General features: G+C 45.9%; 3 non-coding genes across 3 annotated transcripts; all 3 read left to right on the forward strand.

Moving 5' to 3' along the window:
* Nucleotides 1–9,304: 9,304 nt before the first annotated feature.
* Trnah-gug lies at nt 9,305–9,377 on the forward strand. Its single transcript has one exon. It is a non-coding gene; the product is annotated as a tRNA-His (tRNA).
* A 928-nt stretch (nt 9,378–10,305) lies between these two features.
* On the forward strand, nt 10,306–10,377 carry Trnah-gug. The gene has a single exon. It is a non-coding gene; the product is annotated as a tRNA-His (tRNA).
* Nucleotides 10,378–11,879: 1,502 nt separating this feature from the next.
* On the forward strand, nt 11,880–11,951 carry Trnah-gug. Its single transcript has one exon. It is a non-coding gene; the product is annotated as a tRNA-His (tRNA).
* Nucleotides 11,952–13,312: the final 1,361 nt, after the last annotated feature.

The following is a 13,312-nucleotide window of genomic DNA, read 5'->3' on the forward strand; positions in this document are numbered from 1 at the left end:
TTCCCACCACCGTACTATGTTTATTTACCAATATATGTAATCCGTGTGTGTGTGGTGTGTGTGTGTGAATGTAGCTCGTGCAGGTGTGTTTTTGAATGCACACACACCCCACACACCACACACACCACAACACACACACAACACACACACACACACCCACACACACACACACAACACACATACACACACCACCCCATACACACCAAAACCACACCAACACCACAACACACAACACAAACACCACACACAGCACACACACACACACACACACACCACACACACAACCACACCCCCGGATTTACATATATTCCCTAAGTCTAACACAGATACTTTGCTCCCAGGTCCACTTCGCCCCCATATGGAAACCTATCGGGGGCCCCATCTATGGGTAAAAAAATAGGGTGGGGGGGGGTCTTTTTAAAATTTCGTTTGCAACCTTCTAGGGGTCTCAAAAAAAAAATTTGTCAGGGAAAGAAAACAAAAACCCAAACTGGCTGATTTTTCCCCTTTTTTTATGGCAGACATCTCGGGAAAATTGGTCCTCAGTTTCGAGAAAGGGGGGGGAAAAAATATATTATGGAAAAAGGGATGTCAGGAAGGACTTCGTAAACAGGCACTCATACAATATATATATATATATATATATTTTATATATATATATATATTTATAATATAATATATATAATAAAATTTATTATTGCTACCCATTTGGGCCCCTTTGTCCTCTGTGCGAAACGGGTTTTTAACATAAAAAAGGATGCCCGGGGGCATGTGTTAACATAAAAAGATCCGGGGGCAACATGTCCAACTGGCTGTGAGCGGGGAGAAAGGGGAAAAAGCCAAAAGAGACAAAGTTGGGTGCTGCTCCTGTAAGACCCTGTTGCCCTTGTGACCCGATATAAACTTTGTGTTCCCGTTATAACTGTATCGTGCATGGCATCTGGTTTCCCCTGTATTGTGCCATAAAAGTGTACGGAAAAAAACTTGTTAAATAAAGGAAAGACTATGATTTTTTTTTTTTCGTCCCCTCCTCGCACTTGGCTTTTTTCCCTCCTGGTTTCGGGGACGCTGGGGTGCTCGGTCCCTCTTGGGTTTGTTCGTGTTCACGACCGTGGATAGCCGCCGCCCTGCCTACCTGCCTTGTGTTGTGGCAGAGAGACTAGGCGACCGGCGTAAAAAATTTTGTAGAGGGGATTTGTGTTTTTGATCAGTGAACGCGCAGTTTTATCATGTCGTCCAAAGATGGCGGCAGCCTGAGGGTGAGGGGCTAACTGGGGCAGGCACGAGTGAGGTAACCGACCAGATGGCCTGATCACTGCCATTGCTGGCCGGTATGAGGGGGGAAATGGCCAAAGGGGCAAAGAGAGGCCAGGGGCACGCGAGCGGGCACCCCTCTCGTCGAGTGCGGGCAAAAAAAGGCGGGGAACTTTTCTCCCAATTTTGTTGAGGTCTACAGGCAATCTTGCATCTGTGAAGTGGAACTCAGCAGTACACCGAAAAGGCCCTGCAACGCGGAAGAGGGGCTGATGGAGGAGGTGCAGACTCTGAATGGCAAGGTTCAGGGCCTGGGGGAGGAAGTGAAGGGGAAAGGGCGTCACGAGGTAGTAACGTTGCAAGCAGAAAAGGGCAAGAGGTTCGGGCAACAGATACCAAGTGTCAGATTTGCTGAGGTCTCCCTGGGGTCCGGGGCGGGAAACCCCCGGGCCCACAGCGTCGGGGTCGGACCAGTGGTCGCTGCGAAGGCTGGGGACACATGGGAAACCGCCCCCTTGGTTAGGGGCGGCAACTCGGACCCGGTCACCCGCCTCATTGCCTCCCTACCCCCCCTTCCCCCCCCCCGGGCGTGTTAGTTCACGGCCCGTTCTCCCCCCGCAGCCCCTCGGCCCTCCAGACATTCTGTAGGTAACCGCTGAGTACGAGGGGAAGGTGGCCTGGGGGGGCATATGTCCCCCAAAATTTGAAATGCTGGCATCTCCCCAGGGCGGGACCGGGAAGAAAGGGCCCCCTAGCTGGTAACGCGCAAAGGGGCCCCCGCGGTGGAATTTTGGGGTATCTGCCGGCATCCCAAAAATGCCTCTTACACCACGTGGCGGAGGCTTTGAAACGCCTTTTCGGGCACCACCACCAGGCCGAGGTATATGGGCCCGTTTGAAAAGGGGACTCGGAGCGGGGCGAGACCTGTCCCAGCTGGCGCAGGAGGGGAGGCGCGGGAAAGGAGGTCGTCCCCTGCGGCTGCGGAAGAGATATTGTGGCCCCCGCATTTCTTTGTTGAGCTTTGCAGGACCAGCAGCTGCAAATCTACGTAAAGCGGCACCCCCTGAGGCCTCAGGTTGCCTGGCGGGGGTTTTGGGGTTTTGGGCCCCTTCCTAAAGGCAGCCAGGGGCCAGGGCCAGCTGCTCAACCCCCCGCCGTGACCTCCGGGGCCCGGGAAGGCTAAAGGGAAAGGTAGCATTGAGGAAGGTGAGCCCGAGAACTTTCCAAGGCTTGTGTTGGGGCTGCGGAGAGTGGGGCACAGACTGTCTGTCGGAGGGAGGGGAGAACACGCCCCTCTCAACCGGAGGGATTCTGTCCCTTTCCACAGTGCTGAAAGGGCTGGGGCAGGTATGGTCACCATCGAGTGCATGTCCTAAGGCAAAGGAAGTGGTACAGGCGGAAACCTAGAGAAGGGGGCCGAAACCCAGCCGTCCTCGGTTCCCGGCCCCGATTTTGGAAACCTCCGTCAAACCAGCACGATGCAGGTGGGGGGCTCATAGATGGGAACCATGCCGCCGACAGTGGACACTGGGGCTGGAAGACCCTAGGGGGGCCCTGAAGTTGCCACTAGCGACTTCCAGACGCACCACAGAGACTGGTGGTGTCAGGGGCATTGTGTCCCGCTCAAGGGGCCAGTGGGAGGCCTCGATTGGCGTGGGAACGGTGCGCGGCTCCCGTGTATGTGGCCGATCTGGCGGCCTGTTTCTGGGTCTTGACTACCTCGCAGAGTAAGGCATGTTCCGACCTTGGAGGGAAAAGCTATGAGGGTGCACGGTGAAGAGGTGCCCTTGCTTCCAGGGGTTTGGGGCTGGCAGAGTAGTTACGGCTGGGGCGACTGCACCTTGCCCCCAGGACAGAGTCTAGAACCCGGGTGTCGCTGTCAAGAGGTTTGCGTGGAGTAGAGGGCCTCGTGGAGACCAACCCAAAAAACTTGCAGCGGCTGATGGCGTACGGTTGGGCGGAGCCTTGTTGACCAGGGGGGGTTAGTTCAGTGTTGGTAGCTAATTTCCCCAAAAAGGCCCGAAGGTTCCAGCTGGTGCAAAGCGGGGCACTTGTGAGGAAGTGGGCCCCAGAGTCATCGGGGAGCGAGGATTTGGTTGGTGGGGGGCCCCGTTGCCTGATTTCCCTCGAGGACTTGGCGAAACCGGCTGTGGCGTTACCAGGGGCCAAAGCTACTCCTGGGGCCATGGTGAAAAAGAAATGACGTTAGCCCCGAGGGCGTGGGGCGGGGCGACCTCCCGAGATGAGGACGACATTTGGAGGGTGAGGGCGATCAACAGATGTCTGGTGACCATGGCCAGGTCTTGGGGAAAGAACCCCTCTGGGTGCCACTCCCAAATCTCCCGCCGGCCCACTCCTCCTCCAGAGCGCCCCCGCGAAGCGAAGAAAGCCCGCTGGATGAAAATTTTTGTGTTTCTGAGAACTGATTTACAAATTTCGGTTACTTTTGTTTAAAGAATTTTGTTTTTTTCCTGAGGGCTAATTTTATCAAATTTTCTGTAGTTTGTTTTAGGTTTAGATATGTCAGAGCGACGGGCGCGTGTAGGGGGGGATGTGCTACGCCAGTGGTTTTTTCTCTGTGCGGAAAAATGTGTTAAAATGAAAAGATGACCCCGGCATGTGTTAAATTAAAAAATCTGGGCAAACATGTCGCAACTGGGTGTGAGCGGAGGAGCGAGGAACAACCAAAAAGACGGAGTTGGGTGCTGCTCCTGTGAATTCCCCCGTGTTGCCCTTGGACCCGATATTACTTTGGGTTCCCCCGTTTTAAGCTGATCGGGAGTGTGACATGCTGGGTTTCCCCCCCGTATTTGCCTATAGAAAAGTGTACGGGGAAAAAAACTTGTTTAAATAAAGGAAAGACTGTGTTTTGTGTTTATTTCGTGCCCCGCCTCGCCCAAAATATATATATTATAGTATTAATATATATATATATTATAATATATATTATATATATAAAATTATAATTTTAAAATATTGTGTGTGTTGGTGTATGTGTGTGTGTGTGGTGTGTGTTGTGTGTGTGGTTTTGTGTACATATGTTATTGTTTATGTAAAATACATGTTTTGTAAATATTGTTTTAATTATTATATAATATATATTATATATATTTAATAATGTATATATATATATATTTTGTGTTATATATATATATATATATAAAAAACCTATATTTTTCATAAACTCATACCACACACAACCACACAAAAATATTATATAATACTATAATATATATAATATATATATATAATATATAATATATATACATATATTTACTAAACATGTATTTACATAACTATAACATATGACACACACCACACAACACCCACACACACCACACACCTACAACACACACACACTTATATAATTTATATATATATATATATATAATTTTATAATAATTTTTATAATTTTATTTTATATATATATATATATATGGCGAGGGGGGCCGAAAAAAAACACAAAATCACAGTCTTTTCCTTTTTTTAAACAAGTTTTTACCCCTACACTTTTCTATAGGGCCCAAAACAGGGGGGAAACCACATGTCACACTGCACGATACAGCTTATAACAGGGCAAACCAAAATATATTCGGGTCAAAAAGGGCCACACGAGGAATTCCAGGGGAGCACCCAAATCCTCTTTTGGCTTGTTCCTCTGCTCCTCCGCTCACAGCCGTTGCGACATGTTTTCCCAGGATCCTTTTCATGTTAAAAAATGCCCAGGTCACCTTTTCATGTTAACACATGTTTCGCACAGAGACAAAGACCCCCGGCTGCCTATCCCCCCCCATCTAGCAAAGACCCGTCTCTCGCATATCTAAAACCCGAAAAAACTACAAAATTTAGATAAAATTAGTCCTCAGGGAAAAAACAAAATTCTTTCAAAAAAATAAACCCTATTGTAAATCAGTTCTCAGAAACCAAAAATCTTTCATCCAGCGCGGCTTTCTTCGCTCTCGCTGGGGGCCTCTGGAGGAGGATGGGGGGGCGGGAATTGGCATTGCACCCAGAGGGGTTTCTTCTGCCCCAAGACCTGGCTCGGTCCCACTGCATCTGTTCATCGCCCCACCGCCAAATCCTCGCCTCATCTCGGGCCGCTGCCACGTCCTCATCCCGCTACTGGGGCTAAAGTCATCTTCTTTTTCACCATGGCCCCAGGAGTAGCTTCCTGGCCCATGGTACGCCCCCGGGGGCGCCAAATCCTCGAGGAAAATCGGGAAAGGCCCCACACCAACCAACTCCTCGCCCCCGATACTCTTCTGGACGCTCCACTTCCCCCAAATGCCCACTTTGCACCGCTGGGACCTTCCCGGGCCTTATCGGAGAAATTTTGCTACCAACACTGTAACTAACCCCCCCCCTGGTCCACAAGGGGTCCGCCCAACCGCTACGCCATCACCAGCTGCAAGTTTTGGTTGGGCCCCCCACGAGGGCCCCCACTCCCCGCATCACTCTTTCAGTCGACCCCGGATTCTAGCTCTGTCCGGGGCAAAGGGGCAGTCGCTCACCGTAACTACCCCTGCACGCCAAACCTCTGGAAGCAAGGGCACCTCTTCACCTGCACCTCACAGCTTCCGCCAAGGTCGACACATGCCCTTTCTCTGCGTCGGGATCAAGACCCACAAACAGGGGTCTCCAGATCGGCCACATACACCGGCGCCGCTGCACCCTGCTCCCCGCCCAAAACGAGCCTCCACTGGCCCCCTTGAGCTGCACACAAAGCCCGTGACCCACACAGTCCTGTGGTGCGTCTGGAAGTCGCTAGGGCCAAAATATCAGGCCGCACTAGGGGCTTCTCAGCCCCAGTGTCCACTGTCAGGCGGCATGGCTTCCCTCTATTGAGCCCTCCACCTGCATCTGCTGGTTCGACGGGAGGTTACCAAGTCGGGGCCCGGGAAACCCGGGGCGGGTGGGTTTTGCCCCCTTCTCTAGATTTTCCGCCCGTACCACTTCCTTAGCCTTAAAAGGACATGCACTCGAGGTGAACCATACCTGCCACAGTCCTTGCGCCGCTGGAAGGCATCGAATCCGCCGGTTGAGAGGACGGTTCTCCCTCCCTCCGAAAATGACTACGTCTGTGCCCTACCTCTCCGCAGCCCACACAACCTTTGGAAAGTTCTCGGGCTCCCTTCCTCAATGCTACCTTCTCCCTTTAGCCTTCCGCCCCGGAGGTCCGGGGGGCTGAGCAGCTGGCCCCAGGCCCCTGGCTGCCTTCAGGGAAAGGGCCCCGAACTCCAAAAACCCTCGCCCGCCAACCTGCAGGTCCTCAGGGGGTGCCCGCTTGACGTAGATTTGCGCGCTGGTCCTGCAAAGCTCAACAAAGAAATCGCGGGCCAGGACCACAATCATTCTTCCGCAGCCGAGGGGACGCCTCCTTCCAGCGCCTCCACATCCTGCGCCAGCTGGGGCATGTCTCGCCACGCTCCGAGTCCGCTTCTTCAGCGGGCCCGATATCCTCGGCCCGGGGGTGGTGCCCGGGAAAAGGGGTTTTAAAGCCTCCGCCACGCTGGTGAAGAGGCAGTTGGGATCCGGGAGATACCCCAACACTTCCACCGCGGGCCCCTTACGCTGTTTTCCACTGCAGGCCTTCTCTTCCTGGCTCCCCCTGGGCAGATGCCCTTTCAATTGGGCGACATATGCCTCCCAGGCCCCCTTCCCGTCGTCTCAGCTGGCTTACCCCTCACAGAAAAGCGGAGGCCGAGGGCTCGGGGTGGAGAACGCGTCCGTGAACTAACACGCCCGGGGGGGAGGAGGGGGGGAGGGAGGCAATGAGGCGGTTGACCGGCCAGTTTGCCCCCACCTATATCCAAGGGAGCGGTTCCGTGTGTCCCCAGCCTTCCCGGCGACCCCTGGCTCCGACACACGCTGGAGGCCCGGGGGTTTCCTGCCACGGCCCCCGGCAGACCTCAGCAAAACTGACACTCTGGTATCTGTTGCCAGAACCTCTCTGCCTTCTCTGCTTGCAACGTTCACCTCGTGACGCCGCCTTTCCCCTTTACTTCCTCCCTCAGGCCCTGACCTTGCCATTCGAGTCTGCACCTCCTCCATCAGTCCACCTTCACGCTGTTTGCAGGCCTTGTCGGTGTACTGCTGAGTTTCCACTTTACAGTCAGATTGCTCTGTACCCTCAACAAGTTGGGAAAATGTTCCTCTGCCTTCTTCCTGCACCGACGAGTGGTGTGCCTGCTCGCGTGCCCCCGTGGGCCCGCTCTTCTCCCTTTTTTGCCATTTCCTCCCCCATACCGGGCCCCAATGGCGTGATCAGGTCCATCTGGCTCGGGTTCACCCCCTCGTGCCCGCCTCTCATAGCCTCCTCACCCTCATGGCTGCCGCCATCTTTGGGCGACATGATAAAACTCGCGTCTCACTGATCAAAAAACACAAATCCCAACCCCGACACCTTTGTTTACGCCGTCCGCTTCTCCTGCCACCAAACCAAGGCAGGCTAGGCAGACGGCGTGCTATCCACAGGTCTGAAAACTGAACGCCCAAAGCACCCAGCACCACAGCGTCCCAGAACCAAAGGGAAAAAGCCAGTGGGGAGGGAGGGACGAAATAAACACAAAAACATAGTCTTTTCCCTTTTTTTAAAAAAGTTTTTGAACTTTTTTATAGGCCCCTCGGGGGAAACCCGCATGCACCTGCACGATACGCTTATAACAGGGCAACACAAAATTTATATCGGTCCAAGGGGACACAAGGTCTTTACAGGACAGCCCCAAATTCGTCTCTTTGGCTTGTTCCTCTGCCCTCCGCTCACAGCCAGTTTTTCGACATGTTTGCCCAGGTCCTTTTTATTTAACACTCCCAGGGCATCCTTTTTTGTTTTAAAACATGTTTCCACAGAGACAAAGCCCCCTGGCGTAGCATTATATATATAATTTTTATATATATACTTTATATATATATATATATATATTATAATTATATATATTATTATTGTATTTAGTGTCTGTCTTACGACAGTCCCTTTCCCGACATCCCTCTTCTCCATAATACTATTTTCCCCTCTTTCTCGAAACTGAGGACCATTTCCCGAGATGTCTGCCATAAAAAGGAAAAATCAGCAGTTTGGTTTCCCGTTGCTTTCCCTGACAATTGTTTTATTGAGACACTAGAAGGGTTGCCAAACGAAGTTAAATAGACCCCTCTACCCTTATTTCTATTTATCCCATAGATGGGACCCCTGATAGGTGTTCCACTATGGGTCGAAGTGGACCTGGGAGCAATAGTATCTGTGTTAGACTTATGTAATATATGTAAATCCGTGCGTGTGTGCTTGTGTGTGTGTGTGTGTGTGTGTGTGTGTGTGTGTGTGTGTGTGTGGGTGTGTGTGTGTGTGTTTTGGTGTGTGTGTGTGTGTGTGGGTATGTGTGTGTGTGTGTGTTATGTTGTGTGTTTTGTGTGTGTGTTTGTGTGTGTGTGTGTGGTGTGTGTGGGTGTGTGTGTGTGGTGTGTGCATTCAAAAAAACACCTCGCACGAGCTCACATTCACACACACACACACACACACACACGGATTTACATATATTAGGTAAATATAACATAGATACGGTGGTGGGAAGGGGACAGCTGCTGTCATCAAATATAGCTCTTTAATAATCTAATTCCATTAGAATTAAAATAAAGAACAATATCATACTAAGTAAAATCGATAACAGATAAACTATGTAACGCATTAAAAGGGAAAAATTTTACTAAAAACTACACTACACCTTTAAATTGATCAAATAATGTTGTGACTAGTGTATATGTTGACCTCCGAGAGAGTTTTTTCGAGCTTTTCTTGCAACACCAGCAACAACTGCAACAACAACAAATGGGACAACACAGAAAATGCACAACATTTACACAAATACCAACTTTTAAATTCTAGTTCCACTGAACAAACTCTTGACGAAAAAGGTTTTTTGTTGATTCGTTTGAAGGAGAATTGCGAGGCCGGGTCGCGCTCTCGCTGCCTAAGGCTTTCCGTCCGTAGGTTTGCTAACTGAGGCGCTCTCACAAGAAAGTTCGAGGATGGACGCCTTCAATCACGTCGTCCATGGCCGTGATCGTATAGTGGTTAGTACATTGCGTTGTGGCCGCAAAAACCCCAGGTTCGAATCCTGGTCACGGCAAAGATCCTTTAAGCTTTAAATGAATAGAGATAGAGAAATGCATGCATGCATATAAAAATGCGTGTATATCTATATATATATATAATATTTTTATATATATATATATAAATATATATATATATATATATATAAAATATATAAAAATATATATATAAATGCGGGTGATTGTATGTGGCACATTATCATGATTACTCCACCTAAAGGGAGAAATTGAAAAGATGGAAACGCCTGATCAGTTAGTCCACCTTACATACGGGGAAAATCTTTTTTAACAATGCTAAACCTTAAGATATGATCCGCGCCCCTTCTCTTTTTGAAGGAGCACTTATCGCCTCCCCACTTGGGGGCACCACTCGTGCTGTGATAAGGGAATAAAATCGAGCCCAAAAATCCAGATAAGATTTTTCAGTAAAATTTTTCCCGTCAATATTTGCACTGGCCGCAAATGCGCACGAAAGAAAACAGCTGAACAACAACAACATAATATTAATAATTAATTATTCTTATTATTGTTATTATATTATTTGTTATCATCATCATCATCATTTTTAAATTATTTTTATTATTATTATTATTATTATTATTATTATTACTGTTAGTTTTTACTATAGTAAATATAGTAAAAACCAATACTAATACTAGTATATAGTACAATAACAATACTAATAATAGTAATAATGACTCCAAAACATAAACCGAGAATAAAATCTTGTAAAACAAATTACACCAAATATATTGCCAATGTTATAAGATCTTACAAAAATGTATCTCTTTAAAAGAAAAAGGTTTCTGTTGATCCGTCTGTAGGGGAATTGCGAGGCCCAGTCGAGCTTTTCGCTGCCTAAGGGTTTTCCGTCCGTAAGTTTGCTAACTGATGGCTCTCACAAGAAAGTTCGAGGATGGGCGCCTATCTAGAGGTCTTCCAGTGGCCGTGATCGTATAGTGGTTAGTACATTGCGTTGTGGCCGCAAAAACCCAGGTTCGAATCCTGGTCACGGCAATGTTATCTAAACTTATGAGGATAATCAGTAGGGATTATTTGTGTATCAGCTTAATTGATCTATCTATACACACACATATAAATATGTATATGTATATGTGTGTGTGTATATATATATGTATATATATATATATATATTATAAATATTTTATAAAATATATATATATATAGATATATATTTTATAAAATTATTATATATATATATATATATATATATATATATATTTGACTTCCGCGTGATCAACTGGTTAGAGCCCTGGACCCTCATTGGTTCCGAGTTCAATTCCCGCCCCCGGCAGTCGCGAAAATGCCTGCGTTCTGACTGCCCGCCTCGAGCCCGAGCTCACGGCAAGAAATGACATATCGCCTTGAGAAGTTAAAAAGTAGGTGTTATGGAAAGTCCCTGCTGTAGCAAATGTGTTAGCGCGCCTGAACTGCGGTTGATTAGAAGCGCATTCAAACAAAAAGAATGTATATATAAAAGCATATATATATAATATAATATATATTTTATATATATATATACTATATATATAATATATATATATATATATAAATTTTATTATAATAATGTATAAAATATAAAATATATATATACACACACACACACAAATATATATATATATATAATATATACACACATATTATATATGGTACATTATTAGTACCTTATTGTTATAATCGATCTAAGTATGAGTAAAAAAAAAGAAAACAAATACCGAATGCCTTCCCAGTCCACATGTGTGGAATTTTTAATGCCAATATTGTATATTAAAGTAAATGCCATCAGTGACATATTTGCATTCGAGTAAACATTTTCGGACAACTTTTACTCAGCCGTCGACACTGAATGTTATTATTGCTTCCGCAAAGTTTAAGATAAAGGAACACTGATCTATTTCCCCACAATGGAAATATGCAAATTGATGGGAAAACTGAGATGAAAGATTAGGAAGGAGACGGGGGGGGAATCCATCTTCTCGTTGTGGTTTAAAGATGCTCAGAGAAAAATTATGATCATCAGCCATTTGATTATCCATCGCTGTGTGATTCTTGATTCGAGCAGATGAACCAAATAGTTAGCAACGTTATTCAAGAAATCTTTGCAGCAAATTATTCTCTGAATTGGTTGGAGGGGATTGATTTGCGAAACTACTAAGACCAAGATCCAGATTAGGTTTTTGAGAAATATATATGATAGATATAATTCAAAGTAGAAAATTTAAACAATAACACAAAAAAGCAACGTTGATGTAATAGAAAGAATCTGAAAAAGAATGACTGAATAATGTGATGGGCCCTCCATATTATAGATTTTATCACACGATTTTTTTTTTCCCCACTGAAAAATATCCCTGCTGACTAATCGACAGATTAATTTGGAAATCCCAATCGATCTCCTGCTAGTTCAGGGTTTTTCCGTCCGTAGATTTTCTCACCCGGAGACTTTTTTGCCCGAGAATCTTCACGGATTTATAAACAATAGTAAACCCGACACAGTGGCCGTGATCGTATAGTGGTTAGTACATTGCGTTGTGGCCGCAATAACCCAGGTTCGAATCCTGGTCACGGCAAGGCTTCTTTAAGCTTTTAAGATAACTACTGTATGGTAAAGTCAATGAAAGGAACAGTAATAAATTAGCACATGAGTAATGACGCAGAGTATTTTCGGGCCTAACTCTTTTCGGCCGCAAGGCTGATGTATTTCCTATTCTGATATATACAGATTCATGTATTACTAGGTGTGAGCATGGAAGGAAGGAGACGGTGATAGAAATATACATATTAACGGAGATTTATGACAGAGGAACTTCAGCAATGAAATTTCAAAAAAGCTTTTACATCAAACCTGTAAAGGCATCTGTTCCCTTCTAACATGATCGGGGTTTGCAGTGATTAGCGAATCTGTTGAGACCAAGATCCAGGATTAGATTCTAAAAATGTTAGTACAAGGAAAAAGAGGGAAAAAAAGTTTATCATACCACCAAAGTAACAATGAAAGGAAAAGGAAAATGACCGACAGATGATTCGACATGCAGAATCCAATGTACAGGTAAGACATCAGATTCAAGTTTTTCTTACTGAAAACGTTCCTGATCTCGCACTGGTACAGGGTTTTCCGTCCGTAGATTTTCTTACCTGGAGCCGTTCACCTGAGAAAATTCACGGGTTACATGTAACTTCTTCAGGTAACGGTGGGCCCTGATCGTATAGTGGGTTTTGGACATTGCGTTGTGGCCGCAATAACCCAGGTTCGAATCCTGGTCACGGCAGATGTAGTTTTTTTTGTCGACAATAAAACCATTAAAAATGATAATGACGAAATTTCATATACACATAATGAAGTAACCCTGTACATATTAACATGAAATGCGTGTATACAAGATCTATGGTGGACGTAAAAAGAGGAGGGTATCTGGGCACATACTCACCTCAAAATATAGGCCCTCAGACTGGGACTATTTTTTAAATTTTCTCCGGACCCTTAGCTGTATGGGTCATCACGCTCGCACGGACACAGGCACTGATGTAGATATAAACAGGTAGGATGAATTCGATAAATTTTGTATGTGTTTAAGTGTATGTGTTGAGAGTACACACACACACATTATATGGTGTGTGAGAGTTACAGTGTCTATAAATATATATATTAATATTCATAATATGTATGTGAATATAAATGTACATTATACATATACATTTTACCTTATATAATTATATAATATATATATATATATATATATATATTATATAATATATATATATATACACACCCTACATGCAAACATTAGAATATATTATTGCTATAATTCATCTAGAGAGTTTAAAAAAATGATGCTTCTCAGTCCACATGAAATGTTGGAATTATTAATGTCAATAAAGTATGGCAAGTAATGGATACTACAAATTAACCTATGGTAATGACCCGCTATTT

The sequence above is a fragment of the Penaeus monodon genome, unplaced genomic scaffold (assembly GCF_015228065.2).
Source record: "Penaeus monodon isolate SGIC_2016 unplaced genomic scaffold, NSTDA_Pmon_1 PmonScaffold_9561, whole genome shotgun sequence".
NCBI lineage: Eukaryota > Metazoa > Arthropoda > Malacostraca > Decapoda > Penaeidae > Penaeus > Penaeus monodon.